General features: G+C 39.6%; 1 protein-coding gene across 1 annotated transcript in view; it reads left to right on the top strand.

Annotated features, from left to right (window-relative positions):
- TANC2 (tetratricopeptide repeat, ankyrin repeat and coiled-coil containing 2) overlaps positions 1-18569 on the top strand; it is a 150790-nt gene that overhangs the window by 11357 nt on the left and 120864 nt on the right. The window contains exon 2 of the mRNA XM_041426254.1: positions 13496-13558. The gene's annotated coding sequence lies outside the window, so the exon portion shown is untranslated. The remainder of the gene's footprint in view (positions 1-13495; positions 13559-18569) is intronic.

Here is an 18569-nt window from a genome sequence, read left to right as displayed (position 1 = left end):
CACTTCTGGAATTTGAGCAGCTTAAACCTCTCCTGTCAACCATCTATGCCATAAATCCCCAGATTTATATCTGCTGGCACTTTGCTCATAGTCTATACACTTGTGCTGAACTTCTGTGCGAAGCAATCCTGCCTGCTTACATTCAAGAAGTGTCTTTCTGTATTGTATTAAGAGCTTATCCATATGCTTCAGGCTTGGAGTGCAGGAAGTCTGCTGGCAGCAGGCCTGTTATTCCATATTCTGAGCTCAGACTCTTTGTGAACAGTCAGGGGATAAAAAAACCAAAAAAAACCAACAAAAAAAACCCAACCATAAATCCCGACAAGTTGTTGACTGACTGATTTCTAGATAAGTTTTTCAAGAAAAATTGAATAAATATTACTATTATGTGTAAGAAAGGATGTGGTGTGGCTGGTTGGGGTGTAAACTGCAGGATGTGATTAAAAATGAGATGGAGCAGTGTATAGGGGCTGGTTTGGGGGAGGACAGACTCCACTTGGGCCTCGTTCACTGTGGGTTAGGAGCAAATGCAGTGGCTGTTAATTGGAACAGGTTTCACTGCCATGAAAAAAATATATATGTATTTCCTTTTGACACTGAAATGCTTGGTAGTTTGTAATTTATCTTTAGAAAGGGGATCTGGTCTTGGTTTTTACAATTAATTAAGATCAAGAACTATTTTTTAATATATTGTTCCATTTTGGAGCTTTTAATGTACAATAGGTAATGGTTTTTAAAAAAGATTCAAGCTTTTTCTGACCTCCCAGAGAAAACAATAATTTGAGTTCCACATAAATTGTGTAGAGTGGCTTCTGAGTTCTCTATAAGACAAAAAACCCCAAATCTCCTTGAGACTGAGGCTGACAAAGCCATGGCTAGATCAAAGCACTTGTTTCCTGACTGTCCAGGCTGGTTTTGTTTGTGAGATTTTCCAAACCTGGAATGAACTTTCAAATGGTTTTGGTTTTCTGAGAATTTTCATGACACTGATAGAATATCCAAAAGAATATCCTGAATTTCATGAACAACAACAACAACAAAGGGAAGAAATTCTGGAGCCTTTTCTAACTCTCTGCAAGGGCACAGAGTCTGGCTCTGTCCCTTCAGTGTATAATAGACAAGACTAGACCAAGCTCAGAAGAAGTTAAAAAATAAGCTCATAGTAACCTACAGAATTTTATATATAAATTAATCTTTATGGGTTTTGGGGAGAAATAGCTTTTTATTTGATACAGTCCATGCTTGTGTATGTTAATGCAAATTGTATTTTTTTAAATATTCTGGAGGGCCTGTGTAGGAAGGGAAGTTCAGTCTCAGCCTGGAATTATTTTGGATAATTCAAAGGAACTACAAAATTGTTGTGTAGGATGCCTGTAACACATCATTCATATCAAATATAACTAGAGAGAGGCCAGGAAAAAGCACTCTGTGTCCATTCTCCCTCTTGAAAAATCCTGAGTTTCCATTCCTGGTGTCAGGTTGTTCTATCTGAAGTGCTTGTGCTAGTGGGATTTGATCTCATTTTTTTAAAAATACTAAACGGAAACACTAAATGATTTTTGAAAGTGTAAATACTTCATAAAATTGAATTTTATCATTTTCTTCCAAATAAGAAACCACTTAAAATATTAGTCACTTCACTTACATGTTTAATGTGCCTAATTTGATGGAAAGATGCAATATTTATAGCTATTTGCCTTTTAGATAAAGGAAAGATGTCTCCAGATTTCATACTGTGTTACTTGTGTACCTCTGGGAATTCTAGATTTTCCTTGGGGAGATGGATTTTATCTGTGTGCAGCTTGCTAGCAGTGTTTTACTAAATAATATGTAGGCAAAAATGTGGAGTAGCCTGGAAATATTGTAAGAAAGCTCCAGAAAGAACCCAGAGTGCTCTTTTTCAACTGTGTTTTGTTTGTTTTCCTCCAAAAGTTGTTTTTACAGCGTAGATATCAGATGGCGAGCTTTTGCTACTCATTAGAGGAACATCAGCTTGGTTTTCCTTCCTTTATTTGTGCTCTTCCTCTTCCTCCTCCCTCCCCCTTCTCATCCTGCTGTTGTTTTATCTTCGTGGCGTTGCTGAATTGGGGTGGCAGGGCCAGGAATTGGTCTCTGGTTCCCGGGGTGCAGCTGTGGTGGGCAGCACAAACACCCTGGATTTGCCTCCTGCTCCTGGGTGCTCAGACCTTCCGAAATGAAACCATTTGTATGAAGTGAAAGTCTTCCACGTACTCATGCTTAGGTGGTTTTTAGCATTCTGCTTGTTAGTAATGGGAAGGATTTACGTGAATAATCACACAGAGAGAAGCTCTTTCCAACTTCCCTCTTCCATCAACGTGCAGATTTTTAAACCATTAAAAGCAGCCATGGGAAAGTGTTTCTACCTGGCCTTGAGAGAATTATGTATGTGACAAAAAAGGAAGTGGGAAATTATTGTTCTTCCAAAGGGCACCAGTCTGTGCTGGTGTGCAGAACTGAGAGTGGTGTGTCTGCTATTTGCAGTGTCACCTTCAGAACACCCTTGGGCTGAGCAAATCTGCTTGTCCTTCATCCTGTGAGCTCTCCCAAAAAGATGTCAGGTTGTCATCCCTATTCTATTCTACGAGAGTCTATTTTCTGGGACCTCTGGCTTCTGCTCTGTGCCTTTCAGTAGGCTGAAAGGAAATCTTTTCTGGGATGGCAATCTCTGTATTTTCCCAGCATTCCTGGATACTTTTCCCTCCTGAGTTGTCCTGCTTGTGAAGATGACCCAGGAGCTGCCTGTGTGTGATTATTTTCTTCTCCCTTGCTGTGAGCTGCTCCTGCAGGTGCAGGTCTGTAAGTACCAGGGCTTACATTTCTCACTTTTGTCTTGTGCATCCTGAGGGCGAAGGAAGATGAGCAAATAAATTGTTGGAGAGCTCAGGTAGGGAAGATGACATTGAGGGAAAGAGCAGCAACGAGATGCTTCTGGATTTGTAAAGGTGTTTCCTGAATAGATAATTGCATGTAAATAAATATGTGGATAGGCTGGGGGGAAGAGTGACCGAAAAGTGGTGAACTTAGTAATAACGTATTTTGCAAAGCTTGTGTGAAAAAGGCTCCCAATCTCCTGAAGGAGCATTTAGAGAGAACAGAAGCTCATCTGAAAATTAAGACTGACTTGGTTGAGTGATTTAGAAGTCAAACAGGATTTTGACACATTTATACCTGTGCTAGAAATGCCAGTCAACATCCTTCTGAGCAGAAGGGATCACTGCACTCACTGTCAACGATGGATCAGTGTGCAGCTGCTTTTTCTCCTTGAATGCACATACATTGCCCTTTCATGGCACCTTGGAGCAAAGGTTTTAATAATAATAATAATAATTATTATTATTATTTTCAAATAAATGTGAGGAAAGGAATTTAAAATTTTACTTAATGCACTTTTCACAAGGATTTGTTTGCATAATTTATGTGGGGCAGTGGTTAAGGGGGTGGGTGCTGCTGAGACTGAGCTGGAAGGAATGTAGTTGTGTATTTGTTTCTGATGAAAACTGCCTGGTGTTACAGATGCATTTATCTTATCTGCAGGGCAGACAGGCTTGAGACTGAATTGGAATGCAAATCAGCATTATTTTTCTACACACCCTCATTGCAAAGGTTACAGGTCACCTTTTGCTCTAAGCAGCATCTTCTCAGTGGATGTCTAGTGAATTTTCACATCTTTAATTATTAGCTGAGTATTGGAAGCTGGTAAATCTTTATTACTTTTTTTTCCCCCAAATTCTTCTGAATTTACCATGTTGTTTATGTGTATTTGTAATAAGATCTTTGGGACTTGATGTCTTGTTGACTGTAACCTTTAGTAGAGAATTTTATGTGGTTTCCCTTTTTCTTACAACTTGATATAGCCCTTTAAAATTTTCTATGTGTATGTATTTATAGCCATAATTTATATTCTGCAGTAGTCTGGAAAAATGTAGCAAGAGTACATTTAGAGAGGACTAAGTAGCATTTCTTAGCTGGCAGTGGGGAATGGGGTAAATTACTCTTCAGTATTAGACATTAATCTGTCTAATTGCTGCCTGAGTTTTCTACAGATGTTTTAGAGCAAGCTAATAAAATGTGCCCTGACACAAATGATTTTTATACAAACAAGTATAACTGAGAGTTAAAGAGAAGGGGTGTTGTTAATAATATTGAAGTTCATTCCTTATCTTCCTCTTTTAATTTCTTCAGGGCTGTAGTTATTTTAAGTTTGCTTACATAGATTCAACTAAGCATTCCACTTTACTGCCAGTATAGTGTGAGTACTTAAAGCAGGTGGAGTTCACAGCAAAAACAGCCTGTGAAGAAATTCTTTCCTGAACATGGTGACAGATCTTTTTAATTAACTGTTGCAGTAGTCATATTATAGTAATTTTGCAGCAGTAATAACTTCCTAGAAGGATTTCAAGTTTGGAATCTAATTCTCTACTGTCAAATTACGTAGAACTAACACAGAATCTGTATTATATGTCACATATTGATATGTGATTCAAACTGTGTTGGAAGAGAGGAAGCCTCTTTATTCTGGTGCAAGTGGAAGAATCCTTGTTTTTCTTGATAGAGCAGCATAGGGACTAAAACAAAACACTGTTTGTGCCTGTGTGTATTAGTGTATTAAAAGTAAATATTATACAAAAAGTCACTCATGAGCAGAGTAACCTTTTGACAGGAGAGACCTTAGCTTGACACTGAAGGAGTGATTTTAGGTTCACTGTTGACTCAGTTGAGATTTTCTTATTTTAGTTTCTTTTTGTGGTCATTGTTGCTCTGTGAATCTCTCCTGCAGTGGAGGAAATGGATTTCCTATACCCGGAAAACCAAAGCAAACACGTACTGGCTCTGCAGAATGAGCTTGCTGGGAGAAGGAAGATTTTTGTTTTTTTTTTTTTTCTGCAGGCTTCATTTACTGTAATCTTAATTGCCTGGGCTTTATAGAGGAGAGAAGTGATTTCTTAGTCAGCGGCTTTCCTGTGTTTTCTCTTAGTATTTTAATAGTTGCACCTTGAAGGAATTTTGGAGATCTATATCAGTTGTTATGGAGGGATGTTGTAGTGGCTCAGTGGTTTGGTTAGTAGAAACAAACTTGTAAATAAAGTGAGCCAAGAAATTTTCCTAAGAGTCACTTTCATTCCATTTCAGTTGTTTTGTAGAAGGTATTTTAGAGCTGAGGAAGACTTGAAACACGACATGGCTTAGGTGGAAAAGGAATGATAGAGTACAGAGGAGCTGTGTGGCAGAGAAGGAGATGCGTTTTAAAACCAGTTGTTGCAAAAGAGTGAATGAAGCACGGATTTCAAGTGGAATATACAAAATATGTGCATGGTATGTACCGTGCTTGTCTCTCAGCATGATTCCCTTTCAGTCCTTGCTGGAAGTGAGGTCATGCTTTCCTTGTGTTCTTTAGTATCAGTCTTCATCTTCTTGCCTTGGCTCAGTTCCTGGGAGGTGTTGCTGAGCTGGGGAGTTGCTACCATCCTGTGTTAAGGAGGGATTTATTCATGGGTCTTGTGATCTCGAAAGGTTAACAAGTTAAATGACTGTATCACACAGCTGGGCAGTAGGGATTATGAATATTGCTTTAATAGCAAGAGCCCAAAGGCTGACAGCAGAGATTTTCCTCCTTTGCTTTCCTTGTGCGTGTTTATAGAGCAGAAAAGCTCTCTGGTAGCTGAGAAAATATGCCTTTTTTTAGATTTGTGTTAAGATTATCCTGAAGTGGTTTCTGCAGTATCATTTGCATTATTTGGCTTTAAAAGCAATAAACTTTTTAAAGCGTGCTATCCATACTCAATTTGGATGTAAGATAATCCCATCTAGCTACAAGATTCTGAACATTAAACTATTTTTCATGTTTCAGGCTCATTCTTGCTAAAGAAAAAAGCCTTTTTGATACGGGTGGTGATACAGCCAGGCGATTGCTGTCTTTGCTGTAACGCATCTTGATGTCAGAAATGCTTTTCTGCAGAACTTGCCTGAGGAAATTTCAGACCATTGTTTCTTAATAGACATTGTTTCAGAGTATAATAAAGGTGAATCAGGCATTTTGGCTGTGTTAGCTACAGCAGAGGAGACAATGGGCTGCTGTTTAAGGCTGAGACCAGTGAATTGGGAGTGTAACCAAAGGGGTTACTTCAGACAGTGTGTTTAAACTATGAGTTATAAATGAAGCCATTGTATGAGTACATTTGAAATTACAGCACATAGCAGGCTTCAAAAGAATTCAGTGTTGTATACACGAGCTCCACTTCACACTGTCCTCCTCAGCTAACAACAATCAGGAGTTCATGGTTTCATCCCACAACCAGCAGCAGAAATGGAGATTACAGAGTTACAGTTCTGGCAAAAACAACTGTGCTTCCTCAGTCTGATGCAAGTGAGAGCTGAAAGCCCAGTGAGATTTTTTTAACAGGAGAAATCAGCTAACCATAAAGCAAGCTGCTAGGGGTCCACAGAGGGAATCAAAGAACAAAATCCACAAAGCCTTGAGGAGATAAACAGTAGCAGGCAGAAAACATTCCTGTGAGAGAGCCCAGAGTAAGCTGAGCACTTCCCAAATCCGAGACTGAGTTACTTTCAATGTGAAAACTACATTACCACGGCTTAAGAAGTCGGCTTTGAATAAGCAAGTACCCTCTTAACTTATCCCAGCTGTAAACCAAAACGTTATATTGGCTTCAGGATCCTTGCCTGTGGCTCAGAAGTGCCTTAGTCACTTCAGCTGGCTGGTACAGGAGCATTGGAAAAACCAGAGCTGCAATTTGCTTTGCCCTACCCCTCCTGCCTGCATTTTTGCAGTCCTTCCCCTGGCTTCACAGAGAGCCAAGTGAACCTGGGTGCTGGTGATGCTGCAGTTCCAGTGCTTTTGTGAGTCCCTCCAGCACCAGAATGCTTGGGGACACTGTTCTCTTTCATTCTGGGAAAGGAAATGCTCACTGATGCTCGTGGGTACAGCCAAGGAGTATCAGAAAGTGTGTATCAAAGTCGGTGATAGCACAGCAGAGCTGAGTACTGCAGTGGTGGTTTGGGGTTATAGGCAAAGCCTTTACACCACTCCCCCATTTTTAGCTGCAATAAAAGTTTGGTAGTGATGGGTGAGATTACTCCATAAAGTTGCATAACTACAAAAACAAACTGATTTTTAAATTGTCTCTAATCTGTTTTATGGAGGAAATCTAATGGCTCCTAGAGATGGAAGGAGAGGGAATATGTTTTCCCCTACATTTGGAATGCAAATGTATGCATGTATAATCATCAGTAACTTATGTCATCATTCACTGAGGCAAATCCCAAATCCTATCCATTTCTTGGCATTGAAGACCGTGCACAACCAAGGAAAACAAGAAGAAACAACAAAAATAACTGGCTTGCTTTCCTTCTGGAGCTTACAGTATTGGAATACTTGAAATGAAGACCAGTCAGGAAATAATCAACACTCACTCACACTTGTTCTCTCTCTAAAGCCATTGAGCAGATTTGCTGGTAAGAGTAACATGACCCAAGACTTACACTTAATTATTGCTCCTTTCTGCTGTGGCACCACCACTAATTCCTACATTACTCTAACAGTCTCTGTCTGTCAGAGTTGTTAAACATAAGATGATAATTAGAGTGTGAAAATATTAGAGAGGTGAGGGCTGGGGACAACCAGGTACCATAAAACAGTAACAGCTCCTGCCCCCAGATTGCTGGGGAAAAGGTGCTAAATAGGAAAGTTTGTAAATTTTGATAAACAGGATTAAGATGCTGAAAAATGCAATCCTTTATGAGTTGGAACTGTTTGTAAGCAGAAAATAAAATGGGAGCTCCTTATAATTGCAATGTAAAAGCAGAATTGTGAGTTGTGGAGAGCAGAATGTGGATGTCATCTGGATTTAACACACAGGGTGGATTTTTTTTCAGGCATACATGATAAGCAAAAAAATCTTAATTCAAAGCATGGTCAGTTTTCTGATTTTTTTTTTCATTATTCCATTGAGGTCTGGATGCTTTCCCATAGTTATTTAGAGTGATGATCATGAAGAAACTGTTGCCAACTTAAAATATGGTAGAGTGGATGCTTGTTTAATGCTGTTGAAAATCAGCCAAGAGGTATCTAATTCTGGACTGGAGTGTTATGTTGTATGGTTTTATTTGTGGAATTCTTGATTTATCAATGGTCTGCTTTCCTGTGTAATGAACTGTGTAAGTGCAGTCATTAGGTATGGCAACATATGATTCACATCTTACTTTTAGTTAGAGAATATGAGGTTAAGAAGACAAACTCTATGTCAAGATGGAAACATGAGACTTTTTTTCCAGATTAGTCCCCAGTAAAATTAGGTCAGGCATAGTTACATGACAATAATTTAAAGAATGCTGTCATTTTCCTGATCTTTGATTTGTTATGTGACAGGCATCATTAAAACACACTTTTTGCTTAAAAATTAATTCACGCAAGTTCAAACTGAAATCGAGGTTATTTTTAGTCAGTATGTATTTTGTTTCCAACATGTATATATGTGCAAGGAATTTAAACTGTGATTTGATTTGATTTTAGAATACCATCCAGGCTTTCTCAATTTATACCAGCTGGTGCATCTGACAGCCAAAACTAGAAAAATAACTGCATTTAAAGATGGAAATCCCTATTCATGAGACCATTTCAGAGCCTTTGCTTTCCAGCAGGACTGGTTGAGCAGCATGTTCTGATCATTGGGGTAGTTTTGGCTTTCAGAGACAGATGGCCATTGTGTTTAATGTCTGTGTATTAATGTTCTGTTGATAAAAGTATGAGTAAGTTGCTAATTTCTCTGGGAAAATATAATTAAACTGTTGAGATCAGGATACATGTGACCTGTGCTGTGTTTGGTCCAGAGGCTTCAGATTCAATTAGCTTTTCAAAACTGCTGTGAATTTTTACCTGCTTGCTTGGATCGAGGGGAAAAAAGTTCCTTTGTTTATTCTAGGATGAATAGAAAACTAGTCTTATTTCAGCCTTTTATTTGGATGTTTCTCAGTACTAATGTTCAATATTTCCAAATATAGGATGGGTGGTATTCAGCTCAAGATATCTCAAGACATTTCTCAAACTTGTTGCTGTGAAATCAAACATTCTGGTGTGATTTCAGACTGTGTAGTCAAGTTTTCGTGGATGGTAGCTTTTCTGGTTTCTGCCTCGAATCTTAAAAGCTTTTTTTTTTTTTTTTTTTTTTCAAAATTGCTGTGAATTTTTACCTGCTTGCTTGGATCGAGGGGAAAAAAGTTCCTTTGTTTATTCTAGGATGAATAGAAAACTAGTCTTATTTTTCAGCCTTTTATTTGGATGTTTCTCAGTACTAATGTTCAATATTTCCAAATATAGGATGGGTGGTATTCAGCTCAAGATATCTCAAGACATTTCTCAAACTTGTTGCTGTGAAATCAAACATTCTGGTGTGATTTCAGACTGTGTAGTCAAGTTTTCGTGGATGGTAGCTTTTCTGGTTTCTTCCTCGAATTTTAAAAGCTTTTTTTTTTTTTTTTTCTTCATGGATTTTAGCCTGACAGGAAAATATTGCAGCTACAATGTGTGTTGCTGTACCTGAAAGTATTCATTCCTTATATAGGCAGTTTTCTGTATTAGAGTGACAGGAAGGTGCTTAATTCTGACAGCTGAAAGTGTTGACAATATTGGGATTTTTTTTTTTTTTCATAAACCATTCTTGCCTATTTCAGTAATTCCTACATTAGGTAGGAGCCCTTCTCTTGGGCAGTCACTCAGCTGGCTTTGATTTTATGCTTTTTTTGGGTGCATTCATTCACTAGGATATTCAAAAATGGAGTTAATTTGCGTGCCGTATACTTACAGGTTTAACAGAATATAAGAAAAGCTCTTTTTAAGAAATATTTCAACATGGATGTGAAGGATGTTAGAGGGGTGGTGAATGTGCAGCTTTTTGCTGTTTTACTTCAGTTGTTTTTAACACAGTGTTCTGCAGAAGAACTCAATGGTTATTACCTATCACAGGTATATAAGCAAGAAATTATTTGGGACTGCAGGATGACTAGTTTGTGTCTGAGTTACTTAACTACCTCCTCTCCTGAGTGTGTAGCTTTTAGGTGTTTGCTTACTTAGCTTTGTGACATTATTACCAACTTGTAGTTTTTAACAGCATTTCTTTCTTCTCTTACTCTGGAAATTACATAATAATCTGTTCATTCTCAACTGTCTGAGCAGCTCTGTCTATGATGGCTTCAGTCAGAAATTGTCTGAAGCAGTGAAAAGGTCCCAAACACGAAGAATTATCAAAAACTGTTTAAATTGGATAATTTCTGTTCTAGTGATAGATGTGAATGAAGTGATGGATGCCCTAGGACAGTAAACATGCTATAAGAAATGTATATGTGAATTGATTCTCTTCTGGGCTGAGAATTGTTCAGAAGAAAAGGAATCAGCAGTTGGTTGCAAAGTCAGTGAAAGGATCCATGGGTGAAGTGTATTTTCCTGCTGTTCTGTAGCACAGGAGGGCCTTGTGACACTCTCAGGGGGTTCCTGATGTAAATTACCTGACCCTGTTGGCAAAAAGCATTCATTATATTATTGTCTTTATGATGGGACTCAGGAATATTCCTATTCCATGCTCATGTTTCACATTTGCAAACCTAGATGGCAGTTTGGAATTGGTAGCTGGCAATTCCTAGCTGGATTTTATGGGCAAAAAATCCCACTTGGCAGCAGTTGGCTTCATGGGCAGGGGCAGGAGGAGTCTGAAGACTGCAGCAGTTCAGCAGCTGGGAAGGAAACCAGCAGAGCCAGGTGGTAACTGCTCAGTTACTGGTTTGGAGGGAAGAGTTGAGATCTCCCTGCCAAGTCTAGCAGAACTTGGAAAAACAATGCTGAGATAATAATAATAATAATGATAATAATGATAATAATAACAACGATAATACAACAATAACAATAACAATAATAATAATAATAATAATAAGCTTGCAGCCATCCAGAGGTTTTAACCCTCCAAACCTACCTTCAGAAACTCTGACTGAATGTTGCTTCTGATTGAAACATGCTAGTTGGTGATTTGTGTGTTTAATCAAGAGGGAATGATTCTAAGTGAATCTCTGCCACCAAAGCTGTTTGTATATTAGTCTCTAAATGTATTGGTGGTGATACAACATGTCAGAATTTATAACTTTCTTATAGTTCAATAGCAGAATTTACAAATATAATTAGAAGGTTAAAGGCATTTAAAGAATTAAAGCACTTTAATGACATTCAGTTTTTATTGACAACCCACTAATATCTGCTGCATTCACATAAAGATTTCTAATGTAATCCTGTGAGCAGATAAAAGCTCTGCTGTTTAAAAGCTCAATGCAAAGCAGATTCATTGGATCTGCTCGTGGAATGCAGATGGGGAGTTCCTGAGCAGATGATGGGTTGTAAGTGCTTGTCTGCAGCTCACACAGCACAGGCCATTCCTGCTCTTTGTTTTACAGGGTATCACATTTAGAGCTGTATTGAGAAGATAGATGGCAGCACACTGAAACATTTATAAGGATTTATTTTTAGTTATTCTCTGAATGTTTTCAGTTTTCCAAAAATTGTAACATTGCTGCTTTTGAAAAAAAATTACTTGCTCACCTGAGGTGTTTGCAAGTACCCAGATTTGGACTATTTAAAAGAATTGTGGAGAAGGCCAAATACTTATTTTAAGGTCTTTTTTTTCTTTTGTCTATTTAGGATCTAAGGAATAGAGGGTTTTTTTTAGGATCACAGAATCCCAGAATGGTTTGGGGTGAAATGGACCTTAAAACTCACCCAGTTCCACAGCGTACCATAGGCAGGGACACCTTCCACAAGACCAGGTTGCTCTGAGCCCCATCCAACCTGGCCTTGGACATTTCCAGGGATGGGGCAGCCACAGCTGCTCTGGGCACCCTGTGCCAGGGCCTCCCCACCCTCACAGGAGACAATTTCTGCCCAGTATTTGATCTAATCCTGCCTTCCTTCAGCTTAAGGCCATTCTCCCCTTGTTCTGTCACTCCATGCCCTTACAAAAACTCCCCCTCTAGGGACTTAAATCATGTGAAGTAATATCTAATAAAAGTCTTGCTTGATCTGAGCCTGGTTGGGTTTAGGTTCCGTGCTGCTCTTGTGCTCTGATTGGTTGAGCACTGAAAAATTTGTAGCTGAGTCTTTCTGAGCAGGCAGTTTCTGCCAAAGGCTAAATGCTTGGGCATTCAGGTGATTTGGAGCTCAGGCAGTTTGTACAAGCCAGGAAGGGAATTTGAAGAAGGAGCATCCTCTGGCAGAGCAGCAGAATGCAGCTGGTGGGACAGAGCCCAGGGCTCTGTGTTGGAGCTGGGGTCTCTGGCAGAGGTTTTGGGACATTGTTCCCATCACAGGGATCCCCCTTGGTGCTGCAGGATGAGCTAGCTGCCTTTGGAGGTGTTTCCTTGCTTGACTGAACAAAACCTCCCTGTTCTCTTGGAAGGGCTGTGCTGGTTATTAGCTCTCTGTTTTCCCAGAGAAATGAAAAATCGAAAGCAGGGAGGTAATTGGCAGCCCTGAGAAATAAAATAGGGTTTTAGATTAATTTATAGAATGTCTTAGTTTTACAGACAAAACTATAATCTAAGACCATAGAAGTCACTGTTACAGTTCTGGGAGCACCATGAATCCCAAGTAAAGCTGTCAGTGACTTCTCAGTATCCTCTTGCAGGAGAACAAAAAACCTGACTGATGCAGTTAAACACTTACTCTACTTTGTTTTGAACTTGCAAATACAAGGTGGCCTCAATTTACTTTGATTCTTTTTGTTTGTTTGTTGGATGACAAATGAAATGTGTCTCTATTTCCTTCTCCTTGCTGGTTCTCAAATGAGATTTCTAAAACAATAGATTGGTGCAGGCTGTAATGCAATATCATCAGCACAAATAAAATACAGGCTGGGAATAAAATAGCTGCTGTCATCTTTTTCAGTGAGTGGCAAGATACATTTCTTGTGGCTTTTCGTTGATGAACTTCATGTTCTAAGTACATGATGACAGAGCAAAGGGCCAAGTACTGAACCCTTGATTTAGTGCTGGATCCCTCTTGGGAATTATGTTTATATAAGGATTGAGTTTTAAAAAAACCAGTGGGGAGGTTGTAGGCTTTTAGCAGGAGAACGTGATAGGATGAAGGGAAATATGCTTGTTAACCATGTCCTATATGATGTGTGTCAAAGGGCAGTATATCTGCTTTTTTCTCTTCCCATTTGAAAAATGGTGAGAAGGAAGAGGCAAGTGACCAAAGTTAGTATTGATTAACAGCGATTTCATAGCAGGAGCATTCACTTTTTAAGTGTAAGGATGAAGAGTGGGATCTGCCTGATGCTTACACAGTAATCCTCTGGAAAATTTGTGGGTTTATTCCTGGGATGAGATTATTGTAGCTCTGTGCGTGCATCTGGACAGGGTGGGGCGCAGAGGGTGCTGAGAAGATTGCTACTAAATTCTGTTGCATTTCTTTGTCTTTCAGGACTTGAAGTGGATGGAGGAGGACACTTCTTGCTAAAGATTTAACTTGTCTAAAGATATCAAGGTAGGAGAATTTTTTCTTCCTACAATCCCATGTGTTCTTTGCGGGCATCATTTAATTGTTTAGAGTTGCAGTTGTCTTCTGTGGTTTCTTTCTTAATGTGTGATCACCTGAAAGTGGAACAAGGGTTCTTTCTGTAACAGTTTTACCAGTTCTTAACCTGATTGTATTAGAGAAAAGGATGTAAGAGCTTTCACATATTAGGTTTAATTAGAGTGAGAAATTGTTCCCTGTGAGGGAAGTGAGGCCCTGGCACAGGTGCCCAGAGCAGCTGTGGCTTCCCCTGGATCCCTGTAAGTGTCCAAAGCCAGGCTGGACAGGGCTTGGAGCAGCCTGGGACAACAGAAGGTGTCCCTGCCCATGGCAGGGGTGGGACAGGATGAACTTTAAGGTCCATTCCAGTCTTGGCCATTTTATGATTCCAGCTTGTAGAAAGTGCCCTAAAATTTGTTTCAAGGCAGTTTAGCAAGACTGAGCTTGTGCAGCACTGTGCCACATTTTATTTCAAGTTTAGATACTTACTCACTTGTTTGTTGATGGAGGCAGTTACTAGTAATATTTAAAACCAAAGCAATAATTGTTACTGCTATGAGCAACACAGAAGACACTAAAAGCACTGCAGGTGAATTGATGAAAGTGAGGTGATGGCATTTCTAGCTTTTGTTTCATTGTCGTTTTTCTCCAAGGCTGGATAATTATTACGTTGTATATGGAGAATGGAAGTGTCCTTTGGGAATTCAGGCTGTATCATTAATCTAGAATTAGAAACCAGGTTATGCAAAATGACAAAGCCTGGTTCAAAATTAAATTTCCTGAATTTCAAGGTCATCCCATTTTCATGTTGAGGTGAGAACTGACTTTTGGCTTTCTCCTACTGAGTGATTGCATTATTTTCTGCAATGTTTCTGATCTCGTTTTAAATAGGTGTTAAATGTCTACACTTAAGTATTGCTGCAGAAATCTTTTTCCCAGAAAAGTAAATTCAAAAAGTTATGGTTACAAGGTCTGTTAGTTGGTATTCTGTGGCTGGCAGTTATCTCAGGAGGATTGTTACTGTTTGGGAGTAGTGAGTTTCTCTGGATTCAGAGTGAGTCCTTTTGTTCTCCTGTGTCCTTCCTTGAAGTATGACTGTTCCAGACAAAAAGAAAAACAATCTCATGTCAGCAGAGAAGGGGAAGCTCGAGCCTGCACAGAGCACGTGTGTGTTGAGGGATTGAGCCTTGCATCTTCCTGGTGGTGCAGCTCCAGGTACAAACAGCTTCAGCCTCTGGAAGTGCTGTGTTCCAAGCACAGCACCAAAATGAGCTGTTCCTCTGCTAAATTGTGTGGGTTTCCATAATAATACAGTGTTTGTCTCCTTCCTCCCAGGCTGTAACTGTATAAAAATTACCTCTGAACATAAATGCCACAGACTTTGAGTGAGCATAATCACCACAGACTCATCAAGAAATTTGTATGGCCACATCCACCTTAGGGCTGTTGTTGGGAACTTCACTAACGTGGGAATATGACTTTGTTATGCTCTCAGAATTGCTTTTTAACTGGAGCATTAACAGCTGCTTCTTTTGATAAAATAAAGGCAGGGATTGAGGCCAACCTCCTGCTTCCTTGTGGAACGTTACGTTGACCCGCTGCACACGTTTTTCCAGTGGGAATGCTGTTCGGTGTTTTTGGGTGTATTTTTATGGATTTCTGTCAAAGGTAGTTGGAGAAGCAAAGACAGTGAGGTCATATCAGGAGGACAGGGGAGAGCACAAGGGTCCTGGACTTATGGGAGTCCATGCAGGATCTGTAGGAAAGATCCTGTCCAGAGATCTCCAAGAGTGGATCGGCAGATTGGCCTTCACGTCAGGTCCCCCAAGTTAGTTATTGGTGTTCAGGCTTTTGTGAGAAACATAACATCAAACAATTAATTTTGTTGTTCTAAAGCCTATTAGAGAACTCTGTTTAATAAACTCTTAATTGCTTAAAGACCTCTAATTGGTGGGATTTAGTACATTTAATACCTTTGCTGTTTTCGTATTTCCAAATAATCCTAGAAGTTCTTGGCAAGCTTGCTAGGTCACAACAGTGCTGTTTTCATTCCTAAAGTTCCTGGAAATATTTAATCTCTAAACTTGATGTCTAAGTTCTGCTCCTGTGTGTTTAAATGTGCATGGATCAAGCTTACAAATATATATTTCCCTAGACTTCAGTGTTATTGTAATCATTTATTCCCACCTCTGTGGTGAGGCAGAGTTTAATGGATTTGATAGTCATGGAGCTCCTGCCACTTGTCAAGAAATTGGTCTTATTGGAAAAAAATACAGAATTCTAATCTTAGGATATACATTTAATAGCTTCTCACGCTGACATGCCCAGAATTTGCCAGCAGTGTTTGTACAACTCACTGGACATCAAACACTCCTTTGAACAAGAGCTTAGCTTTGCTAATCAGCTTTATATAAAATAAAATTTTATTTTTAGTGGAGTGATCAGAGAGGAGGAGAATACAGGGAACTGGTCGTTCTACTGGTGGTATATAGGCAAAACATTTTGCTTTGATTTTGTAATTGTGTGTCTGACAGACAGTATCTCTATAAAAAGAAGCAAAAGTTACTTTTGTGGGCTGTAATAATGTGTAGCCACCGGAAACATGAGGTGGCTTTTGCAGCCTGTCTACAAACTCTGTTTTAAGACTAAGAAAACACTGGAATAGGCCTTAGTCATCCCAAAGGATTTAATGAGATGTCGCTGACTTGTTCAAGCTTAGCATTTGGTGTAAGTTTGCAGCTTGCAGAGCTCAGTCTGCCTCTACCCCCTTCACTTTGGGGTTTTTCCTCATCCTATTTGTACTACTGCCTTGCTTCAGAAAGTTATTATTGCTTATGTATTTCATTGAAATTTAGATTTATTAGAAGATCAAACAACATTTGTCAGAGTGTCTAGACATAAACCAGGAGATTCTGGAACTGTTTTTTCTAAAAATGCTGCATAGAGATTCTATATTTTTATTCATCTGCTGATAGTTGGAGACTTGTGCTCATACAATGTCTTCATTTTGTTTGGTAAACTTACAAATGACAAGGTAAAGGACAAATCAAGTGTAGTAGCTCTTGGTTGTCCATATTGTTGCAGGAGATATCTTGTGTTAGTGGGGGTGTGAAGGATCCCCATCACATTCCTGCAGCTTTTGCTTCTGCTGACAGAGCTGCTGCTGATCCTGCAGAAAGGCATTAACCTGGGCTGTGAGGTGCCTTAAGGAGTTCATGGGTTAGGATGAAAAGTTCTCTGATCCAGCTCTTCCTAATACTGTAATTCTGTTTGCTGTTTAATGCTTCTAATTCCATGAACTAACACAACCAACAGGATTTTTAATTTAGAGTGCTTATTCTTAAATATTACTTCTGGTTTAGTGGTGTTGGCTGAACAGAGGAAGAGCTGTGACCATGTTTGCTCAAAGCCACAAAGGGATGCAGCTGTGCATGAAAATGAAAACCAGCAGCTGATTTTGGGCACCTGCTCCTCTGTGTTGTGAACACCTTAACTAATCAGGATGTAAGTCTAATGAGTGCTTATGCTCAGAATACATCAGTACTGTGAGTAACAATGAGGAACCACGTCAGGAAAAGCAGAGTCACAGAATCACTGAGTGCTTTGAGTTGAAGTGGCCTTAAAAACCACCTAGTTCTGGCATGGGCAGAGTCATCTTCCTGTAGTCCAGCAGTCCCCTGGGAGTATGGAATCAGTCCTTGGGATGTCCCTTGGCTGATAACCCAGGGTCTTTATGCAGGACATCAGTTCTCTCTCCACTCTGGGCTTCTTGGGAGCAAATTCACCGAGGCTCTGTCTGTGCAGAGCCTTCATTCAGCCTTAGTAGCAGCACAGCACCTCCTGGCTCTGCTTGCCATGTGCAAGATACAGGTAAATATAATTATTAGCAGACTATCAGGCTTGCCTTTGGCGTGGTCTAGGCCCAGGCTGGGTGGCTTCCTTGACATAATTTGGTTGAATTCAGTTGTAGCTCAGCACTGGCGGCAAAGCTCTGCTCAGTTCTCTCTGCAGTGCAAGCCACTATGGGGAAAGTCCCGAAACAATTGTCTGTGTATCCAGATGGAATTTTTTTTGATAGTCATGTAGCAGTGGGATACTCTGAAGGGGACCTAAGCCTCGTTTAGGAGCCTTGGGAATGAGCCTGAGCACCAGCTCCTTGTGTTTTGGTGGCAGAAGAGTGACAGGGGATGCTCAAGCGATTCATAAATGCCAAGGAAATACAGATTCCATGTTTAATGCTCATCCATGGAGGCACACAAATCTGTTTGTGGAATCTGGTAAGTGAATGGGAGCTTGTGTTAGGAAAGGCTGCAGTTGCTGCCATCCCTGTTTGCTCACTGGGGCTTGGGATGTATGTACTCTGAGCTGCTGCCCTGGAATGCTGATGTCTCTCAGTAAGTGAGTACACCATATTAAAAGGACTTTCAGTGGCTTTAAATATACATATAAAGCTCTTTGAACTGAGCATTATTGTATTATTAGACTTGAAAGTATCAGACAAATGGGAAGAAATGCAAGATGGCATTTACTGAGCATCCTCCAAGAGGAAACAAATATTGTTACAGGGAAAAAAAAAAATCATTCTTTATTTTTAAAAGATGAATGTGTTATCTTGTAACTATGAAATATCATGTGTACAATAGAAAGAAAATTGTGGTTTATTGTATGTACTGATCAAAGACTCTTCACAATTCTTTTGGTCTAGTTTGAACTGCTTTTGTTGTAGGTGTTTTCATGCTTTACATGCTTTAATAAGTGGCTGTTCCCCAGCAGAGGCTGTCAGTGTGCCTGGTGATCCCAGACACTCTTTTATGTTCAGCAGTACTCAAATAACCTTTTTTTTATCCTCCCAAGACATATACAGCAAGGAAAATATAGGGATAATGTTTCTGTTTGATTTTTTGCATCAGTTACTCTGGGTTTGAGTGACTTGTCTCCTCATGACAATTTATTCAACTCACAGGAGAATTTGACAGTCAAC

This window comes from Onychostruthus taczanowskii, unplaced genomic scaffold (genome assembly GCF_017590055.1).
Source record: "Onychostruthus taczanowskii isolate IOZ18803 unplaced genomic scaffold, ASM1759005v1 scaffold91, whole genome shotgun sequence".
Taxonomy (NCBI): Eukaryota; Metazoa; Chordata; class Aves; order Passeriformes; family Passeridae; genus Onychostruthus; species Onychostruthus taczanowskii.
The sequence above is the reverse complement of the archived record's forward strand: the minus strand, read 5'-3'. Positions and strand labels throughout refer to the sequence as shown.